At 40.2% G+C, this 22,555-nt stretch overlaps 1 protein-coding gene across 1 annotated transcript in view; it reads right to left on the bottom strand.

Annotated features, from left to right (window-relative positions):
• LRIT1 (leucine rich repeat, Ig-like and transmembrane domains 1) overlaps positions 1–21,322 on the bottom strand; it is a 53,648-nt gene extending 32,326 nt beyond the window's left edge. Inside the window, exon 1 of the mRNA XM_019813404.2 lies at positions 21,233–21,322. The gene's annotated coding sequence lies outside the window, so the exon portion shown is untranslated. The remainder of the gene's footprint in view (positions 1–21,232) is intronic.
• Between the last annotated feature and the right edge of the window lie 1,233 nt (positions 21,323–22,555).

Raw genomic sequence — 22,555 nt, forward strand, 5'->3', positions numbered from 1 at the left:
CTCCTGAATCCAAATATGCTTTTCAACAACCCCCCCACCAAGTGTAATTGGTGTGCACTTAGAGCTTGGGAAGCATGGTGGAGCTTTACAGACTGCGGATGTCTGGGTCTCTCCCACAGAGACAATGATGTAATCGGTCTGAAGAACTGGCTGGTCTTGAGACTTTTAAAAGCTCCCAGGTGATCCTAATGCACAACCAGGATTAAAAACCACTGATGGGGGGAGGGTGTTATGGATATCCCATTTTACAAAGAGTGATTTAGCTGAGATTTACTCTGAGTCATCTCTGAGGCCATTCTCTCCTGTTTTATGTGCACATATAACATACTACACACATAGGCATATTAATATATATACACACGTAATATATACAAATATGCATATAATATATACACACATGTACATGACATATGCACATTACCACACTTGTGCATATGTAATATATACACATGCATATTGATATATGTGCACATATGTATATTAATATATACACACATTTTTTTTCCTTCACCTCCATCTTGTCCTATAGCTTGCTCTCATCTTTCTGTTACTAATTCCCCAAATGCCAACGATCATAGACCTCAGCAGGAGATCCTCAGCCCAAGGCTTTTTGTTTTATTACCATGATATCGTTTATAAGATAATAGGGTCAGGTCTTATAAGTAATTGAGAAACTAAGGCATAAAAAGGTTAAACAAACTGCTTAAATTCATACAGTGCATGAGGAAGCTTCCTGGATCAGAGACTTTCAGATTTCAGTGCTGGCAGTGCATGTCAAGGTGGTAGAGAGCCTGGTTTCTGAAACCATAACGTGCAAACCACCACCTGGGATCTTGTTAAGTGAAGACTGGTTGAGGAGGTCTGGGGTGGGGCCAAGATTCTGCATTTCTAACAAGCTCTCAAGTAAAGCTGTTGCTACTGAAGCTGTGCTGTGTTCGGCCAGAGCAGAGCACGATAACGTGATCCCAACTGCCTGGCCTTCCCTTCCCAGCAGCTGACTGGGGTGGATGATTGAGACCCATGTTGAAAGCCATGCCAGTGACTGTGGAGATCCACTGACCTCCATGCCAGACCTCAGCCCACCACTGGGTGGCGCTCTGGCAATACCTTCCTAAGGGTTTCAGGTTGCTGAGCAGCTCTTGGGTGTTGATTGACAAATGTTTATTGAGCCTAATTATAAGCCAGGACACAGTTTAAACAAGACAGGGTCCTCATGAGCAGCTTACATTCTAGCAACAATAAACAAGTAAGTGTGTAAGATCATTACAAATTGTGATAGGCACTCTGTAGGAAATAAACAAGGGATAAGATAGGAAGGTATTGGGAGAGTGGTCAGGAAAGACACCTCTGAGGAGGGATATTTGAACAAAGACTTAAAGGATGAGAATAAGGCACTGGGGGGGCGGGGGGCGGGGAGCATTCCAGGCAAAGGGAACAGCAAGTGGGATAGGGCTTGGCTGTTCAAGAAACAGAAAGATTTGTGAGGCTAAAGCAGATGGAGTCAAGGAGAAGCAATAGGAATGCAGGGAGGGGCCCAATGTAGGATGGGTGGAAGGTGGTTGATAGAAAGGATCGCTTAGGGTTTTGTTTAAGAACAACTTAAAGGGGCGCCTGGGTGGCGCAGTCAGTTAAGCGTCCGACTTCAGCCAGGTTACGATCTTGCGGTCTGTGAGTTTGAGCCCCGCGTCGGGCTCTGGGCTGATGGCTCAGAGCCTGGAGCCTGTTTCCGATTCTGTGTCTCCCTCTCTCTCTGCCCCTCCCCCGTTCATGCTCTGTCTCTCTCTGTCGCAAAAATAAATAAACGTTGAAAAAAAAATTAAAAAAAAAAAAGAACAACTTAAAGTCTTTGAAAGGTTTTAATCCTTGAAAGTAGGAAAGTGATGGTGGTAATGTTAAGAAGTGAACAGATACGATGTATGGTTTTGGAAGCAAATATAACAATTGGCTAGTGGCTTGAATAAGTCTATTAGTTTGAATTCTTTTGATTTTAGGTAACAATCAAACCCAATCTTAATTTTATTCAGAAAATAGGACCAACTTACAGACTTATAAAAATGAAAACTATGATGCAGGTGGGCTTAAGGCAAGCTTTGATCAGGCCTCTAGCCTTATTTTTCTGATTCTCAGTCCTGTTTCATCTGTCCCCCACCCTTTGTGTATCCATTTATCCTTATGCTGACTCCATACATGTTTGCAAGAGCAAGACACATACATGGTTGTAAGATGGTTTTATTTGCATGGAGCAGGGACAGGCATCATTTCCAACAACTGTAAAACAAAAATCTTGATCTTGGGATTGAGTGATTGGGAGATCAGAGAGTCGGCTTAATACCCCCACTGTACCTCCACTGACAGTGGACTGATTAGCTTAGATGGGAGTTACTGGAAACAATCAGCATGGATAAGGGATGAAATTATCTTAGTTGTCTTGGACCAATGAAGGTATGGGTGTGATCAATCCTACCCAAATGGCATAGGTGCTACATAGTAAGGAAGAACCACATGGATTTTGAGGAGCAATTTATAACTTCTGTTACTGTAAACCATATTGGGTTTGAAGGCATGGAAGAACATGCGAATGACACCTAAGTTTTTGGAGGTGTCATGCTAAGATGGGGAAAACCAACAGACTTGGAGGGGAAAAAAAACCCAGATGCCTCTTAGATACTCAAGAATATCTAAGTCCTATCTGAGTCCAGTCACCTATCTGAGTCCGGTGAACATTTGTAAACATGAGCAGGAACTAAAGGGAGTTGTCCTGGGTGGAGTCACTCACATCACATGACATCCCCTAGGTGTGGGACAGAGTGACAAACTTCAAGTCAGTGTTATAGTCTCTCCCTAACTCCTAGCCCAAAGATTAGCATGAAGAGATGGGTGGCCTACGATTCTGATGAGAGGTTTAGGGCTAGTGATTCTCTAAACCAAATAAAGCCATGGAACACCAGTATTCTGCTACTAAGGGGATAGATGGAGGACCTCAGTGAACAGGTGAATGAAAAAATTTAGAATGAAAAATCTTTTTCACATCTTTTATTTCTGTAATACTTCGAACAACCAGAGGAGGGAGATAGGAAGGGGATTGGAGCCCCAATTTTTAGATGAAAACAATGACATTCACACAGGTTAACTGATGACAGCAGATCTTATGTTTGGATCCCACCCTCTTGATTCTAAATTTAGCCTCTAAACTCTATAGATCCAAGTATCTATGATCAGATAAATTATTCTTGGAGATAAGAGATGTACATGACTTCAGACAGCACATGCTTAGGTGTCTTTTTCAATGAGTTCTCTGTAAGGTGACTTAACAGGGTCACAGCAGATAAGATGGAAAGAACCCTGGGCTCCCAGTCAGACCAACATTCACCTTGGAGCTCTGCTGCTCCCTCTTGTCTGACCTTGGGTGAGTCATTGAATTTTACTCGTCTGCATTTTTATCTGTCTAATAACTGGTTTGAGTTAGGTTAGTTGTTTTCAAACTTTAAAAATAGTGTCTTTTTTATTCTTTTTAAAGAAAAGCCATACTAGGAAGTGTAAGTAAATTAGAGAGATCCTAGCATAACCCGTCCCCTGACCGCTTCCCCCAGGACCATCATCCTGAAAGTTCTAGCGACTGCTCTGTTTTGGTTTTCAGGAATCTGTGGGTTGCCTCCCTTTCTAGGTAAGTCCTGGGTTTTCCTACCTTCCCCAGCTTTAAAGCCTCCAGTCCTCCAAGAAAGCTGCGTCACAGTCCGTCTCCACAACTGGCCAGCGCTATAAGCATCAGATGTTTCCTGTTCATAGCTCTGTTAGTGCATGAGCTCCATGGAAGAAGTGCCCTGGTTGTTCTGCCTGCCTGTGTTTCAAAAGAGGCTTTTGTGGAAGCTCCAGCATGAGGGAGCTGAAGAAAGCATTGTTCATCGGTTGTTGATAGCAGGTGGATTTGCCAAACCCTTGCTCAAGTTGAACAGGAAATGATTAAAGTTTCCTGGAGTTGGGACAGGCAAGAATCATAAACACTCATAATCATGAGCAGCACTGCCTGATACTATACGATACTATACTATACTATGGGCTTTACGTGTGTCATCCCATCTAATCCCCTGAACCATACTAGGATCACAATATTATGATCTTAAGTATTATTATCCTCATTGCATATATGAAAACTAAGGCTCTAAATGATTATGAAAACTGCTTCAGGGCACTATTAAAATGTGACACAATTTGGATAGAAATTCCCAGAACTGTCTAAATACAAACGCAAAATGGTTTTTCCAGGATACTCTAGGATTAAGAAATAAAGCCATAGCATCGCAAGTCAACATAAAGTTTTTCTCAGTGGTTACCTTCTTTGGGGGTTCAATCACTCGTCCTTCAACAATAGCCTGCTATTTATCAAGCATCCAGATTTACTCTGGAAGGGAAAGATAAGGAGGTGAATAAGACACAGTCCTTTCCCTCTAGATGCTCACAGCCTAGCAGAGAAACAAAGTAGTTCATACACACCACTTGTTACAAGTGCTACAATAGAGGTTAATTCAAAATGCCATGGTGTGTCAGCAGGAATGATGGAATTAAGGGCCACTGAAAATCTTCTCCTCCACAAAAGCAATGAGAACACCGGCAAAGAATTAGAAAATCAGTGTTTTCATAACCCTGGATTAACTAAAATCATCCAACAATCCACGAAGTGTTTATTGAGGAAACTTCCCTGAATCTCATTTTCAATGGGAAATTATAAGGCACGCAAAGAAACAAGAAAGTATGTCCCATACCTAGGCAAGCAAGTGATCAATAGAAACTGAGAAAGTTCGCATGTTGGACTTACTAGACAGACTTTATTTTTTTTAATTTTTTTTAGTTTTATTTTTTTGAGAGAGAGAGAAACAGAGCATGAGCAGGGGAGCAGGGGAGGGGCAAAGAGAGAGGGACACACAGAATCCGAAGCAGGCTCCAGGCTCTGAGCTGTCAGCATAGAGCCTGACGCCGGGCTTGAACTCATGAACTGTGAGATCATGACCCCAGCCAAAGTCAGATGCTCAACCGACTGAGCCACCCAGGCACCCCATTAGACAAAAACTTTAAATCATATATTTCAAACGTGTTCAAAGAACTAAAGGAAACTATGAGATTAATGTCTTGCCATGTATAGAATATCAATAAAGAAAAATTTATTGGGGCGCCTGGGTGGCTCGGTCGGTTAAGCATCCGACTTTGGCTCAGGTCCTGATCTCATGGTCTGTGAGTTCGAGCCCCGCGTTGGGCTCTGTGCTGACCGCTCAGAGCCTGGAGCCTGTTTCAGATTCTGTGTCTCCCTCTCTCTCTGCCCCTCCTCTGTTCATGCTTTGTCTCCCTCTGTCTCAAAAATAAATAAACGTTAAAAAAAAAAGAAAAAATTATTTAAAAAGTTAAATAAAAAATTCTAATGTTGAAAAATACAGTAACTGACATGTTACTAGAGGGGGTCAACAACAAATTTGAGCAGGCAAAAAAAAAAAAAATCGGTGAACTTGAAGATAGACCACTGGACATTTTGTACTGTAAATAATAGAAAGACAAAAGAATTAAGAAAATGAACAGAGCTTTAGAGACCTGTGGGACACCATCAAGAATATCAACATGTTCATAATGGGAGTTCCAGAAAGAGAGAGAGAGCAAGAGTGGGGGGGGGGCAGGAAGAATATTTGAAGAAATGATGGCCAAAATTTTCACAACTTTGATGAAAAACATTGATCTACATATGATAATCTTTTAAAATTTTTTTAATGTTTATTTTTAGAGAGAGAGAGGGGAAGAGTGTGAGTGGGAGAGAGGCAGAGAGAGAGACAGAGAATCCAAACCAGGCTCCATGCTATCAGTGCAAAGCCCAACATGGGGCTTGATCTCACTAACAGTGAGATCATGACCTGAACCAAAGTCAGACACTCAGCCATCTGAGCCACCCAGGAGCCCCCATATCATCATCTTAATAGACATAGAATGAACATTTAACAAAAAGCCAAGATCTTCTTATGATAAAAATACTCAATGAACTAGTAATAGAAGGGAACTTCCTCAAACTGATAAAGTATATCTATGAAAACCCACAGTTAATATCTTAGTTAGTGGTGAAAGGATGAAATCTTTCCACCTAGGATCAGGAACAAAGCAAGGATGTTCACTCTCCCAACTTCTCTTCAACACTGTACTGGAAGGCAATTAGGCAGTTTAAAAGAAGTAAAATGCATCCAGATTAGAAAGGCAAAAGTAAAACTATCCTATTTGCAAATGACCGGATCTCATATATAAAAGTTCTAAGGGTGTCACACACATACACATACACACATACACACAAATAAAAACTATCAGAGGTAATAAACAAATACAGAAAGTTTGCAGAATACAAGATCAAAATAAAATTAGCAGTTGATTTTCTATATACTAACAGAAAATAATATGAAAATTAACTTAGGAAAATAACTCCAGTTATAGTAGTATCAGAAATTTAAAAAAAATGCTTAAGAATAAATTCATTAAAGGAAGTATGAAATGTATACACTGAAAACTATAAAATATTGTTGAAATAAATTAAAGAGGTCCCCTTCTCTCTCTGCCTCTCCCCACTCATTCTCTCTCAAATAAATAAATAAACAAACAAATAAATAACTTTAGAAAGAAATTAAAGAGGACCCAAGTAGATGGAAAGACAGGCAATAATCATGGATTAGAAAATTTAACATTGTTCAAGTGTCAATACTTTCCAAATTAGTCTACAGATTTGCTGCAATCCTTATCAAAATCCTGGCTGATTTTTTGCAGAAACTTATAATCTGATCCTAAAATTCATATGTAAATGCAAAAGACCCAGAACAACCAAAATGATCTTTATTTAAAAAAAAATTTTTTTTTAACGTTTATTTATTTTTGAGACAGAGACAGAGCATGAATGGGGTGGGTCAGAGAGAGAGGGAGACACAGAATCTGAAACAGGCTCCAGGCTCTGAGCTGTCAGTCCAGAGCCCGACGCGGGGCTCGAACTCACTGGCTGTGAGATCGTGACCTGAGCTGAAGTGGGACGCCCAGCCTACTGAGCCACCCAGGCGCCCCCAAAATGATCTTTAAAAAGAACAATGTTCGGAGCACCAGGGTGGCTCATTCGGTTAAGTGACTGACTCTTGGTTTGGTCCCAGGTCATGATCTCAGGGTTTGTGAGGCTGAGCCCTGCATCAAGCTCTGCTCTGACAGCACAGAACCTGCTTGGGATTCTCTCTTTCCCTCTTTCTGCCCCTCTGCCACTCTCTCTGTCTTTCAAAGTAAATAAATAAACTTAAAAAAAAAAAAAAAAACAATGTTGGAGGACTCACATTACCTGACTTCAAAACTTACTCTAGGGTGCCTGGGTGACTCAGGTCATGATCTCATGGCTCATGAATTTGAGCCCCTCATCAGGCTTGCTTCTGTCAGCACTAAGTCCCCATTTGGATCCCCTGTCCCCCTTCCCCCCTCTGCCCCTCTCCCACTCAAGCTCTCTCTCTCTCTTTCTCTCTCTGTCTCAAAAATAAATAAAACATTGAAAGAAAAACTTACTCTAAAGTGACAGCAATCAAAACAGTGTGCTACTATCATAAGGGCAGACATATAGATCAATAAATACAATCAAGTCCAGAAAGAGGTTTTTACATTTATGTATGATCAACTAGCTTTTATTTATTTATATTTTTTTACATCTGGGAAGTGTCGAACTTAGGTCATGTGATTGAAGTATGCTGTCCTGTTTAGTGATAGGTCAACCTCAGCTTAGAAAACCTCTAGGTTGAAAAACCTGAGCAGATTAAGGTGTTCATTTGGTCATGCGGCCACCACAGGTAGTCCTGGGCGCTGAGTCTGAAGCCAAGTGAGCATGGTCATGGGCCCTTGGGCAAAGGTTGGTGCACCTAATGACTTCTGCAAAGGTCATGAATTCCGCTGTCAGTGTCAAGTGACCATTTGAATCTACATTTATGATCAACTAATTTTCAATAATGATGTCAGGGTAATTGAAAAAGGAAAGAATAGGGGTGTCTGGGTGGCTCAGTCCGTTGAGCGTCCGACTTTGGCTCAGGTCATGGTCTCGCAGTTTGTGGGTTCGAGCCCTGCGTCGGGCTCTGGGCTGATGGCTGGGAGCCTGGAGCCTGCTTCGGATTCTGTGTCTCCCTCTCTCTCTGCCCCTCCCCTGCCCCGCTTGCACTCTGTCTCTCTCAAAAATAAACATTAAAAAAAAATTTTTTTTAAAAAAAGGAAAGAATAGTCAATAAATGGTGCTGGGACAACAGGATATGCAAAAGAATGAAGTTGGACTTCTACCATACTCCATCTACAAAAATCAACTCAAAAGAGGCCATTGACCTAATGTAATAGCTAAAACTATTAAAATCCTAGAAGAAAACATAGACATAAATCTTTGTGACCTTGGATTAAGTACTGTTTTTTTAGATAGGATACCAAAAGCATAAGCAAAAACGACAAAAAATTGACAAATTGGACTTCATAATTAAGAACTTTTGTGCTTCAAAGTATACTCTCAAGAAAGTAAAGTCATCTTGCAGACTAGGATAAACATCTGCAAACCATATATCTTATAAGAGATTGGTATCCAGAATATATAAAGAACTCTCAGAATTCAACAATAGAAGGACAGAAAAACCCAATTTTTTAAAACAGCAAAGAAGTTTTATAGACATTTCTCCAAAGAAGATATACAAGTGGCAAATTATTCCATGAAAAAATGCTCAAGCTCTTTAGTTATTAGATAAATTAAAACCAAAACCATAATGAAATATCATTCCACACCTACTAGGATGACTATAATAAAAAAGATTGGCTATAGCAAGTGTTGACAGAGATGTGCAGAAATTGGAACTTTCATACATTCCTGGTGAGAATGCTAAATGGTGCAGCATGTTAACAAATAGTTTAGAAGTTCCTTAAAATATTAAACATATAGTTATCATGTGACCCAGCAATTCTACTCCTAAGTATATACCCAAGAGAATTTAAACATATTTCTACATAAAATCTTGTACGTTAATGTTCACAGCAACATTATTCATAATAGCCAAAATGTGAAAACAACCCAAATGTCAATCAATTGATGAATGAATAATGTAGTGTATTCATACAATGAAATATGCTTCAGCCATAAAAAGGAATGAAGTACTGATATATGCTACAACATGGATGAATCTTGAGAACATTATGCTAAGTAGAAAAAGCCAGACACAAAAGACCATGTTATGTATTACTTCACATATAGGAAATGTCCTGAATAGACGAACACAGAGACACAGAAAGTAGATTAGTGGTTGCCTGACCTGGGGGGAAGCATGGAATGGTGGGTGACTGCTAATGGATACAGGGCTCTTCTGGGGATATTGTAACTGCTCTGGAATTAGATAGTGTTATTGATTGCACAGCTGTGTGAATATGCTAAAACCTACTGACTCCTACACTTTAAAAGGGTGAATTTTATGGTGTGTGAATTATATCTCAATATATATCTTACCATACATCCTAGTTTTATGGTATGTGAATTGAAAGTGGTTGGGAGCTTAGAGGAGAGTTACAAGTTAAAGGGGGGATCCAGGAAGGCTTCCCTGGGGAAGGGACACAAGTTGTCCTTTTCCTAGCTCTCCAGTCCCTGAGCATAACTGGTTCGCAATCATGTCCCAAAGCAATGCCTCTCCAGAGCAGGGACGTGCCACTTTATACTCTTATACTCCTTCCTAGTGTCTTCCTTTCCTCTACAAAGGCTTCACATCATGTTCACACAATCCAAGCCCCATTCGTCCATCCATTTTTCAGTGCAAGTTTGTTCTACAAGTGAACACATTTTTTTCACAGTCATTTTTATTTTTTGACCTTTCAGTGTCTTTTTTTTTAGTTGAAGTATAGTTGACATACAATATTATGTTGGTTTCAGGTGTACAACACAGTGATTTGACATTTACATACGTTATGAAATGATCGCCATTGTAAGTCTAGTTGCCAAAATTATTGCAATATTTTCTAGCCAAATTTATAGGAAAGGCATAGCCTAGCAAAACAGAAAACCTTTAGACAAACTGCACCCCTTCAGTCAAACACCATGGAAAAAATTATGGGCCCCTTCCCCACCCACACCAGGAAAAACTGAGAAGTGAGGCTATACTTTCACTCTTGTGAGGCTGTAACAATGTACTTTATTACCCCCCCACCAAGATGGTGTCAGGGAAGATCGGGTAGGGAACGAGGACTTTCTTCCTCAGATAAATCAACCCCAGAGTATCAGTGGAGAACATGTTAGGAGACTAAACACCAATCTCTACACAGCAGCAATGTAGAGCCTTCTCCTCACTTTGGACATCAACAGAGGCCGGAAAGAAAACCTGTACTCCCACCTATAAATAATGAGGAGGTGTCACCATCCTCTGCTAAAGAAAGCCAGATAAAACAGATTTAAGTAAGATCCAGAGACTCCTAACATAATATAAAAATGTCCAAGTTTCAGTTGAAAATTGCTCATCATACAAAGAACTGGGAAGATCTCAAATTGAATTTAAAAAGATAGTCAACAGATGCTGATACCAAGACGAGAAGGAAGTTGGGATTATTAGACAAAGATTTTAAAGCACCAATGATAAAACTGTTTCAAGAAGCAATGACGAACATGCTTGAAACAATAAAAAAATTAGGAAACTTCATCAAAGAAACAGAAGATATAAAGAAAAACCAAATGGAAATTTTAGAACTGAAAAATACAATAACTAAAATGAAAAGTTCAGTGGATCGGCTCAACAGCAGAGTGGAGGGAACAGAGGAAAAATTAATCAAAGGAGTTCAGCAGTGGCTACATTAATGTCAGATAATATAGATTTCAGAGCAAAGAAAATTACCAGAGTTAAAAGAATTTTATTTCATAAGAAAAGTATAAATTCCCCAAGAAGACACAGCATTTCTACACTTGTGCACCAAACAACAGAGCTATAAAATATGGCAAGCAAAAACTGATTAAACTGACAAGAAAGCTAGAAAAATACACAATTACAGCTGGAACCGTCAATGCCTCCCTGTCAATAATTGAGAAAACAATGAAATAGAGTATTAGCCAGGATATAGAAGAACTCAACACCACCGTCAAACAACGTATCTGGTCAACACGTATAGAATATCCCATCCACCAATGGCAGAATACATATTCTATTCAAGTGTCCACAGAACATATACCAAAGTAGACCATATACCATATACCATATACCATATACCATAAAGGAAGCCTTAACAAATTTAAAGTAATTAAAATCATATACAGTATGTCCTCTGACTACAATGGAATCAAATTAAAAATCAGTAACAGAAAGATAACAGGAAAATCTCCAAACACTTCGAAACTAAACAGAACACTTCTAAATGATCCATGAACCAAAAAGGAAGTCTTTTTTAATTTTTTAATTTTTAATTAATTATTTATTTATTTTTTAAATATGAAATTTATTGTCAAATTGGTTTCCATACAACACCCAGTCTTACGGGAAATTTTAAAAAGGCATGTAACCCAATACAACATATGAAAATGTGTGAGACACAGCTAAAGCAGTGCTGAGAGTGGAATTGAGAATATTAAATGCATTTATTAGAAAAGAAGAAGTATGGAGATTCCTCAAAAAATTAAAAATAGAACTAGCATATCATCCAGAAATTCTACTTCTGGGTATTTATTTAAAGGACACTAAAACACTAACTCAAAAACATATCTGCACCCCTGTGTTCATTGTAGCATTATTTACAATAGCCAAAGCATGGAAACAATCTAAGTGTCCATCATGGGTGCATGAAGAAAATGTGGTATATGTACAATGGAATATTACCTAACCACAAAAAGAAGGAAATCTCGCCATTTACAACTCCATGGAGAAATCTTGAGGGTATTATGCTAAGCAAAACAAGTCAGACATAAAGACAAGTACCAAACAATCTCAATGTCATTTATATGTGGAATCTTAACCTTTTTTTTTTTTTTTTTAAAGAGAGAGAGAGAGAGAGAGAGCGTGTGAGCGAGAGAGCATACCATTGGAGGAGGGGAGCAGAGGGAGAGATAGAGAATCTTAAAGAGGCTCCAAGCTCAGTGTAGAGTCCCATGCAGGGCGCTATCCCACAACCCAGGGATCATGACCTGAGCCAAAATCAAGAGACAAATGCTCAACTAACTGAGCCACTCAGATGCCTCCCCTTGTGTGTGGAATCTTAAAAAACAAATTCTAAAAGAAAACAAACCAAGCTTGCAGATACTGAGAACAGACTGGGGTGTACCAGAGGCAGGGGAGAGGGGTGGGCAAAATGAGTGAAGGTGGTCAAAAGGTACAAACTTCCAGTTATAAAATGAGTAAGTTACAGGAAATTAATGTACAGCATGGTGACTATAGTTAAAAGTATTGTATTGTATATTTGAAAGTTGCTAAGAGAATAGATTTTAAAAGTTCTAGGCAGAAGGAAAAAGTCTGTAATTGTGTGTGGTGATGGATGTTAACTAGATTTATTGTGGTGATCATTTCATTGTATATACATATATCAAGTCATTACGTTGTATATCTGAAATGAGTGTAATATTACATGTCAATTATATCTCAATTTAAAGAGAGAGGAAAGGTGTTAGCTCACTTATCTAAGCTCTCACTTCAAGAATCTACAAATAGAAGAGCAAAATAATCCCCAAATAAGCAGAAGGAAGGAAATAATAAAGATAAGAACCAAATCAATGAACTGAAACAGAAAAATAATATAAAAAATCAATAGAACAGTTTTAAAAATTTTTAATGTTTAATTTTGAGAGAGAGACAGACAGAGCATGAGTGTGGGAGGGGCAGAGAGAGAGGGACACACAGAATCTGAAGCAGGCTCCAGGCTCTGAGCAGTCAGCACAGAGCCCAACACAGGGCTCAAACGCATGAACAGTGAGATCATGACCTGAGCTGAAGTCAGTCGCTTAACCGACTGTGCCACCCAGGTGCCCCTAAAACAGATTTTTTATATCAATAAAATTAACAAAACTCTAATAAGAGTGACAAGAATAAAAAAAATAAGGCACAAATTATCAATATCAGGGATGAAACAAGGATATCACTACAGACTCTGCAGATAGCAGCAGTAATATGTGAACACTACACACAACTCTATATAAACTCTATATAAGCATAAATTTCACAACATAGATGGAATGGACCAATTCCTTAAAAAGCACGCCAACTACCACAACTCATCAAATATGAGACAGATGATAGCCCTACAACTATTAAGGGAATTGAATTTAGAATTTAAAATCTCCCAGAAACAACATCTTCAGACCCAGAGAATTCTACCAAATGTTTAAAAAAGAATTAACACCAATTCTATGCAAATCTCTTTTAGACAATAGAAGAGAAGGGAAGACTTCTCTGTTCATTTTATGAAACTATCATTACCGTGATACCAAAACCAGACAAAGAAAAAACAAGAAAACTGTAGACCAATGTATCTCATTAATACAGATGTGAAAGCCCTTAGAATATCAGCAAATAGAAATCAACTATACAGGAAAACAATTTTGCATCATGATCCAAGAGGGATCCAGAGATACAAGGCTTGTTCAATATGTGGAAATCTGTCATTATAATCCACCAGATTAGACTATTAAAGGATAAATATCATGTAATCTTATCAGCAGATGTAGACAAAAAACATTTGATAAAATTCAGCCCCCATTCATAATAAAAACTCTCAGAAAAATAAGAATAAAGGAGATCTTCCTTAACTTGATAAAGAGCATCTAAAAAACTTAGAGCTAACGTACTTAAAGGCAAAAACACAAAAGTTTTCTCCTCAAGATCATGAGCCAAGCAAGGATGTCTGCTTTCATAACCCTATTCAATATAATGCTAGAAGTTCTAGCCAGGAAAAAAAAAAAAGTTCTAGCCAGTATAATAAGGGCAAGAGAAGGAAATAAACAGCATACAGGTTGGAAAGGAAGAAGTAAAACGGCCTCTATTTTCAGATGATAAATTTTCTACATAGAAAATTCCAGCAAATGTACGAATATACTCTTAGAACTAACAAGTAAGTTCAAGCAAGACTGTAGGATAAAAGGAAAACATACAAAAATAAATTTTATTTCTATACATCAACAACTAGCATGTGAAATTAAAATATAATACCATTTACAATTGCTCAAAGACAATGAAATACCTAGGTGTAAATCTAACAAAACATATATAGGACTTACATGCTGAAAATTGTGCAATGATGATGAAAGAAATGGAAAAAAAAAAGATCTAAATGGAGAAACATATCTTGTTCATAAATTGGAAGACTCAACACAGTAAAGATGTTCATTCTCCCCAAACTGATACATAGGTATAATGCAATTCTTATTAAAATCCTAGCAAAATTGCTTCTAGATATAGATTTTTAAAAATTTTATGTGGAAAGGCCTTAACATTTTTGAAAGGAAAGAATAAACTGGAAGAAATCCATTTACCCAATTTCAAGGCTTATTATAGAGCTACAGAAATCAAGTCTGTGTAGTGTTGGCCAAAGTATAGTCACATAGATCAGTGGAACGGAACAGAGAACCCAAGAAAATACCCACGCTGATATGCCCAACTGACTTTTATTTTAAATGTTTATTTATTTTTGAGAGACAGTGAGAAAGAAAGCGGAGGAGAGGCAGACAGAGAGGGGGACAGAGGATCTGAAGCAGGCTAGGCGCTGACAGCAGAGAGCTCGAACTCAAGAACTGTGAGAACATGACCTGAGCCAAAGTCGGATGCTAACCCACTGAGCCACCCAGGCGCCCCTGCCCAGATGATTTTTGATGAGGATGCAGAAGCATAAATTAATGGTGCAATCAGACGCCCTAGGCACAAACAAACAATAAATAAAAATAACGCTTAACCTAAGTGTCACTTCCATACAAAAATTAGCCTAAAATGGATCATGGACATGAAGATAAAATGTAAAACTGTAAATATCTTAGGGAAAAAAAAAAACTTAGGAAAAAGTCTATAGGATGTAGAGCCAGGCAAAATGTTCTTAGACTCGACATAAAAAGGGCAATTTATAAAAGGAAAATCTTATAAGTTTGACTACATCAAAATAAAAGCATTTGCTCTGCAAAAGCCCATGTTAAAAGGGATTTTGACAAGAACATATTTAACAGTTTCTACGAAGAGAAAGGGAGCTTCACTTTCAAGTCAATAGAGATTGTCATTTGGGACCCTTTCAAAACAACCAATTATGACTATCTCTATGACATTGCCATCCGACCCCCATCCCTCACTTCTGTCTTCGTGGTAATTAGGAGGTACACACCTCATGCCTTGCTGAAGTCCAGACAAAGCAGTCCTTTAATCTGCCTATCTAGTGATCCCATCACAAATGGCTCAATGGAGTCTGGCACATCTTGTGGATGGTGTGATTTTCTACACAGTACACTCATTATAGGTGGATAGGACAAATGATCTAATTAACAAAGACAGCTACTTTCAACGCATTCTGTCCCAGACCCAGCTATATCTCTGTTAGGAGGAAGACACATCACATTTTCTATTTGAGAATCTTGGGATCTAAGTCTTCAATTTGGGCATTGGAGGGGAATCGTGGCACCTGCTTTATCCAAATCTTTCTACAAGGTGAAGATTTATTAAACACATATTGTTTTGAGCTCTTCATATTAAAGTTTTGAGTGAAAAGCACAGATGTGATGTGAAGGGTACAATACCTTCTTACCTTGGAACTCATTTATGCCATTTATACTATAAAGGAATCAAATGTTAATAACCACAGATACTTTGCTATAGAAAATACCTCTCCTGCCTTCCTTGTACACTGCCCTGAAAATGTTTCCAATACTTCCAAAGACAACTGTCTAGGGATCAGTCACAGAACATTTTCCTTCAACCTGGATATTAACCGAGCAAGCAGCAGCTTTGGAATTATACACCTGTGATCAGGCCAAATGTGGCAGAAGCATTTACCCTTGTCTCCTCAGAGGCAAAGAAACTCTGTTTTGCACATCAGCCTTTTTTTTTTTTCCTTTGCTCTCTGTTCAGAGATCCAGCCCCACCCCATGAAAAGGCTATTTGATCAGAGAGACACAAAGTTGGCTTGTGCAAACCAAGTGTAAAAGACAGAAGAGCAATTTATTCTGGTTAATAAGCTGAGAGAAAACATGCAGAGGCCAATTGAATGGTGGGCACAAGAAGGGTTTCTTGTCTGGAGAGTGTATAGTGTGGCAGACACTGTCATTTGTTTGCCCATCCAACGGCCCTCACCCTTTTTTATTGTGCAGAATAAAACCCTATTTGCTGCAGATATCAGGCAGGTAGCTGTGAGATTTAGGAGAACATTATGTGCTATCAGTCCTCCTGCGTGAGAAAATTGCAATTTCTCTATACAAATTTTGGGAGGCAGCCTTCAAGATCCTTAAATGATTCTTGCCTACTGATATTTACACCCAAAAGAGTGTAGTCTTCTTTTGCACTGAATAGGGCTGCGGTGTGACCAATGGGATATTGTGGAAGTGCAGAATTTGAATCTTTCAAAGCTAAGTTATTAAAACACATCGTAGCTTTTATCTTGCCTTCTTGGATTCATTCAGAAGGAATCCAGCTCTCATACAGTGAAAACATTCAAGCAATCCTATGATAAAGTCCATGGGACCAGGAACTGAGTCCTCCCGCCAATAGCCAGAATGAAATTACTGGCCATGTGAGTGAATAAACTTTGCCCAGATCCTCCAGCTCTCGCTGCAGACAGCTGGAAGTCCAGCTGACGTCTTGCCTGCACTTTTGTTAGAGACCCCAAGCCAGCACCATGCAGCCAAGCCTCTCCCAAATTGTTGGCCCAAAGAAACTATGAGAGATACTATTGCATTAAGCCAATAAATTTCAGCGCAATTGGTTATGCAGTCATAGATAACTGACATACCAATCATGTTAATTCCCATTTCCCCTGGATGGTATAGAGGTAGCCAGAGAACCACAGACTAAAAACCAGACACGGAAATGAGAGCCTTTGACATTGCCTATGTCTTGTTCTGACAGCCTGGGCAGGTGGTGTGCTCATAAGCCTTATTTCTAGAACAATTTTGAAAGCCCTGATTTTTAGTATTTACCTAGTTCTATGGGGTAAATATTCCCATCATGGTTAAGCTCATGCTACCACCACAGTTGGGAACGGTTGTACACAGTTGGCTCTCTCAAGCCCCTGTGAGTCAGCTCCAGCAGTAGAGAAAGAATTTATTTCCAGGTCTCTTTCAGTCCAAAGCTCCAGCTCCTTATGGTCTGGATGCTGCTATTCCAAAAATTCAATAGTACTGCAGACCCTTGGTCTACCTGTGAAGAACTAAAGAGTATTTGATTAGGTCATAGTTTTGATTATTTATTATTATAGTGCTCTGATTGAAGCCAGGGGATGCTGGTCCCCCCATACGCACTTCCTCAGCCTTCAGGGGAGCTCCTCTTCATGCTAGAGGGAGCCAGCAAGTAGCTACATGCCTATTCAGTGGGAGAAATGTCATCCCTGAAGATGTGGATTGACAATGTCCTAGGACAGTGACCTAAACATCTTTTTTTTTTAAATGTTTATTATTTTTTGAGAGAGAGATAGAGAGGGGGGGGAGGAGTAGAGAGAGAGGGAGACACAGAATTGGAAGCAGGCTCCAGGCTCTGAGCTGTCAGCACAGAGCCCAACGCAGGGCTCGAACCCACGACCCATGAGATCATGATCTGAGCCAAGTTGAACGCATAACCAACGTAGGCACCCCAAGGACAGTGACTTAAGAGTGCCAGTGCTTAACAGCAACCTATCCATCTTCTGGCATGTGGTTAGGTCCCTAGTGAATAGAATGGGCTTCACAAACTAAGAATAGGAGCTCACCTTGAAGCCTGAGATACGGTCGTTCAGCAATACACAGACTTAGAGAAGATCCTTTTGTGATAAGATAATAGTATGGTGGTTAAGCATCAGCTTAGATTGTTTGCATTCACATTGTTTCCACTAGCTGTGTAATTTGGGGGCATTTACTTAATTTTATAAGCCTCACCTTTCCCATCTGTAAAATGGGAATAATAGGGCTGATTGTATACAATCATGAGTGTTATATGCTTGGCCTATGGAAAGTATTCAATAAAATCTGGCTATTAGTAGCATTATTATTATCATTACTGTGCAGTAATGCAGGTCACTGAAGGCAAAGTTGCAAAGTTTTGATAATAAAAAGGAGACACTCCCTAGCATGTCTCCATATTCCCCAAAGTAGAGCTGGAAAGACAGGATGGATTGCACTTCCCTGCCCCACATCCTCCCCGTTGAAGTGTCAGTGACACTCCTCTGCAGAGGCAGCCCCACCCACATCCTGAAATATTTCCAGCTAGCACAGAAGGACATCATGTCCTCAACCACCAGCTGTGCCACAGTTGAGCCTCTTGTCAGGTGCCCACCGAATCCCAGGCCACCCCTCCTCTTGTCCTTGTCTATCTGACCTGGTTCCCAACTCACTTTTTCTGCTGGCACTTGTCTGGCCTGGATCCCCACCTGGATCTTGTGGTCTTTGTCTATCAGTTAGGGGAAGAGGCTCTTATACCCTGAGATGACAGCTGAGCTCACTCCTATGTGGGTACCGACTGTCAGAAGGATGGCATTATCTGTTTAATGTGTCAGCTGTCACTGTGCCTCTCTCAGCCAGATGAGCACTTGCTACCCACCACTGTGGATCAGCAGCTGCTTTCTAGAGAGGCTCTCCAGTCTTGTGATAGCCTAATCTGGCATCCTAATCTTCCTCACAATTTGATATTGCTGAAGTCCCCGTGGGTCTTGTATATGTCCTCACAAAGGACATCTAGACACAAAAGAAGCTTGTTGTAAGTAGACAGTACTGCTCTTCAGTTCCTGGGCCCTACCTCACACCAGATCACAGCCAGCTGTCTGATTTACCCACATGAGCCAGAAGGATTCAGAAGTGTTCCCATCTGTTAGAGCTACCACCTTCCATTCTGTACCACACCGGAGTGGAGGCAGTAAAACGTAGTCTCTCCCCTCCCCCTGCTTGCTGCACCTCAGGCAAGCCTATGTGCTGTTCTTGATTTTAGCACTTCTGATTGCTGTAGGAACACAGGAAATAGCAACCATATGAGAAACTAAGTTTGATTTTCCAATATTATAAAATTTCTATAACCAGCATTAGATTTGGGGGTCTGTACTATTACAGAGAAATTACTCAGTGGATGCTTGTTAAAAATGACCATGCAGAGGAGAGCCTGGGTGGCTCAGCTGGTTAAGTGCCTGACTCTTAGTTTTGGCTCAGGTCATGATCTCACAGTTTATGAGTTTAAGTCCTGCCTTGGGCTCTGCACTGGCAACAACAGAACCTGCTTGAGATTCTCTCTCTCCCTTTCTGTCTCTGCTTTTTCCCCAATTGTTCTCTCTGTCTCTCTCTGTCTCTCTGTCTCTCTCTCAATAAATAAATAAATAAATAAATAAATAAATAAATAAATAAATAAAATTTTAATGAAAGACAGAGTTTATTCAAGACTATGGGAACAGGAGAGAGACCATTGCAATACGAGAGACTAAACTCAATTCCAAATACAAACAGGAACAAGTGAGGATTTACTAAGAAACTTACTAAGAGAAACTTGGTTAGGTATCAAGAGTGGAGGAAGAGGAGGTTGATTAGATATCAAGGGTGGAGGAAGAAGAATGTAATTGGTTATGGGGGTGGTGGGTGGATTCTTTGGCAAAACTGGGCTCAGCAGGTGACGGATGAGAGCTAGTCAAGGAGAGGACTCAAAGAAGACCAACTACAGTTGGTGAAGGAGGGAGTCTTTGCCAGGATCAGAAATCTCCAGAGAAACAGACCAATAGGATGTATGTATGTGGAGAGAGAGAAAGGAGGATGGGTGTGGAGGGGGTAGAAAGAGAAAGGAAAGGTGGGAAGGAAGAAGGAAAGAAAGAGAGAGAAAGATTTATTTTAAGGAATCAACTCATATAATTGTGAAGTCTGGCCAGTCAGAAATCCATAGGGCAGGCCATCTGGCTGGAAACCCAGGCTGAATTTCTATGTTACAGTCCCAAGGCAGAATGTCTTCTCTGGAAACCTCAGATATTTGATATCTTAAGGCCTTCAATGGATGGGATGAGGCCTACTCACATTTTGGAGGGTAATCTACTTTACTTGAAGTCAACTGTCTGTAAATGTCAATCACACCGACCAAATACCTTCACATCTAGACTAACATTCAACCAGACAACTGGAACCATTGCTTAGCCATGTTGACATAAAATTAACCATCACAGGGCCCCAAGAAAGTATGTGGAAGTCCAGCTGACATGTTCAGTCCACTTTGACTTCTGAGGGGTGCTCACCAGTCTCCTGATCCCATTTAAAAAAAATGTTTAATGTTTATTTTTGAGAGAGAGACAGAGTATGAACAGGGGAGGGACAGAGAGAGAGGGAGACACAGAACCCAAAGCAGGCTCCAGGTTATGAGCTGTCATCACAGAGCCCGACATGGGGCTTGAACTCAAGAAGTGGGAGATCATGACCTGAGCTGAAGTCAGACACTTTACTGACCGAGCCACCCAGGTGCCCCCTCCTGATCCCATTTTTAAGAGAAAACAATTCAGAGGACTCCTTCCCTCTATAGCACCTCTTGTTATAACCTAGAGATAAAAATGAGGTAGAAAGTATTTTCTTCTTGACCTCAAATGAACATCTTATATCCAGAGACCCACTGGTCCAGGAACATCTGCAGCCATCACACTGACTATTGAGAAATGATGTTTGGCAAAAATGATAAGAATACCTGTAGAGGTATCACGAAGCTATTTGGAGGTAAGAACAAGGACAAATTAGGCCACATACCTAATAATCAGGGATTCCTGAAGTGGGAAATTCCACTTATCATTATGTTTGTGTCTTCTGACCCTCAAGAATGCACTATTAGACTCAGCAAGGTGGAGAAAACACAGATAAAAACTGCCACTATCCTGCCCCCACATAGGAAATTTTAAGAGAGCATCCTGCTATTCTGCTGAATTTGAATAACAGTATCCCATGCAGTGAAAGCTATGCAGCTCAGAATCATTCATACCACTGGCTGCTTCACCAAGCACCCAGCTCCACTGGCAAGGGCTGTGCCTGGGTTTCACAGGGAACTCCCTCTTGCCAGAGATTGTGTGTGGTCTTTGGAGAAGCAGGGGAGGAATATCCTTTTCCTACCTTCTGTAATGCATTCTCTTGCTGGAGTCTTCAGGCAAGGTGTTTGTCTCTAGAAGTCTCTTAGTTTTACTTACAACATCCTGTTCTCCTGGCACTTGGACATGAAAAACTAGGCTGAGAGACAAAGCTGAGAGATGCCCAGTTTGGCCTCCTCCCTGATGACCAAGTTCCTGATTGGATCAGCCTCCACCTGTGGGAATCCCTCCCCTCTCATTCACTCACCAGTGCATTTTGAAAACATATTTTGAGTGCCCATTATGCACCAGGCACTGCTTTAGGTGCTGGGGGTTCTACAGTAACCACACTACCTGCCATCCTGGAGTGCTCATTCTTTTTTTTTTTTAATGTTTATTTACTTTTGAGAGAGAGAGAGAGAGAGAGAGAGAGAGAGAGAGAGAGAGACAGAGCATGAGCAGGGGAGGGGGAGAGAGACAGGGAGACACAGAATCTGAATCAGACTCCTGGCTCTGAGCTCTCAGCATAGAGCCCAATGCAGGGGCTCGAACCGTGAGATCATGACCTGAGCCGAAGTCGGACGCTTAACTGACTGAGCCACCCAGGACACCTGGAGTGCCCATTCTTGCAAAGTGACCTCTGCTTCCATCAACCCAATGGTCAGATGTGTTCAAATAGACCTACTCCCAATTCAGACTCAAGATAGGCTCTTTTACCCCTGCTACTTTGTAGATAGGTAGGTAGATAGATAATTTTTAATATTTTATAAGCATTTGTTAAATAGCATCTCATGGCAGATATTGTTTTTAAAATAAGAAAATGCGGAAAAGTATAGAAAAGAAAAATAGTCTCTTCTAGGTCCTTACCCAGAGATAACAGTTGCTAACATACAGGTACATTTCCTTCCACTTTCTTTTCTCCCAGGATATGTAAAATTGGAAACATAGTACACATCCCTGTAATGGGAAGAACTGACCATTATGTCCCTTTCCTTCAGAAGGACTTGGGGTAACCAAAGGCTCTTGGCTGAGAATAAAATGAAGGCATAGTTGGAAGGGTCATTTCACTGCCCCTCTAGGGGTGACCAAGGAGGCCTCCTCCAATGCTTACCATGGCTTCTTTATTTTTTTAGGCTAGACCCAAGGAGAGGCAGGAAATGAACCAAATAGAACATCCCATAATAAGGCAGCGTACTGACTCCCAGGAAAAAGATAGGTGTGCTACTAATTACAAGACCGGTCAGGGAAGAGCTCTTTCCTCATTGTAGGTTTTGGGCACTGTCCCTGACAATTAGCATTGGTGTTTGTCCATGGAACGTGTGGGTGTTGGTGCTGGATTTAATAGGTGCATCATTTGAGGAAGCAAGGA

The sequence above is a fragment of the Felis catus genome, chromosome D2 (assembly GCF_018350175.1).
Source record: "Felis catus isolate Fca126 chromosome D2, F.catus_Fca126_mat1.0, whole genome shotgun sequence".
NCBI classification, from domain to species: domain Eukaryota; kingdom Metazoa; phylum Chordata; class Mammalia; order Carnivora; family Felidae; genus Felis; species Felis catus.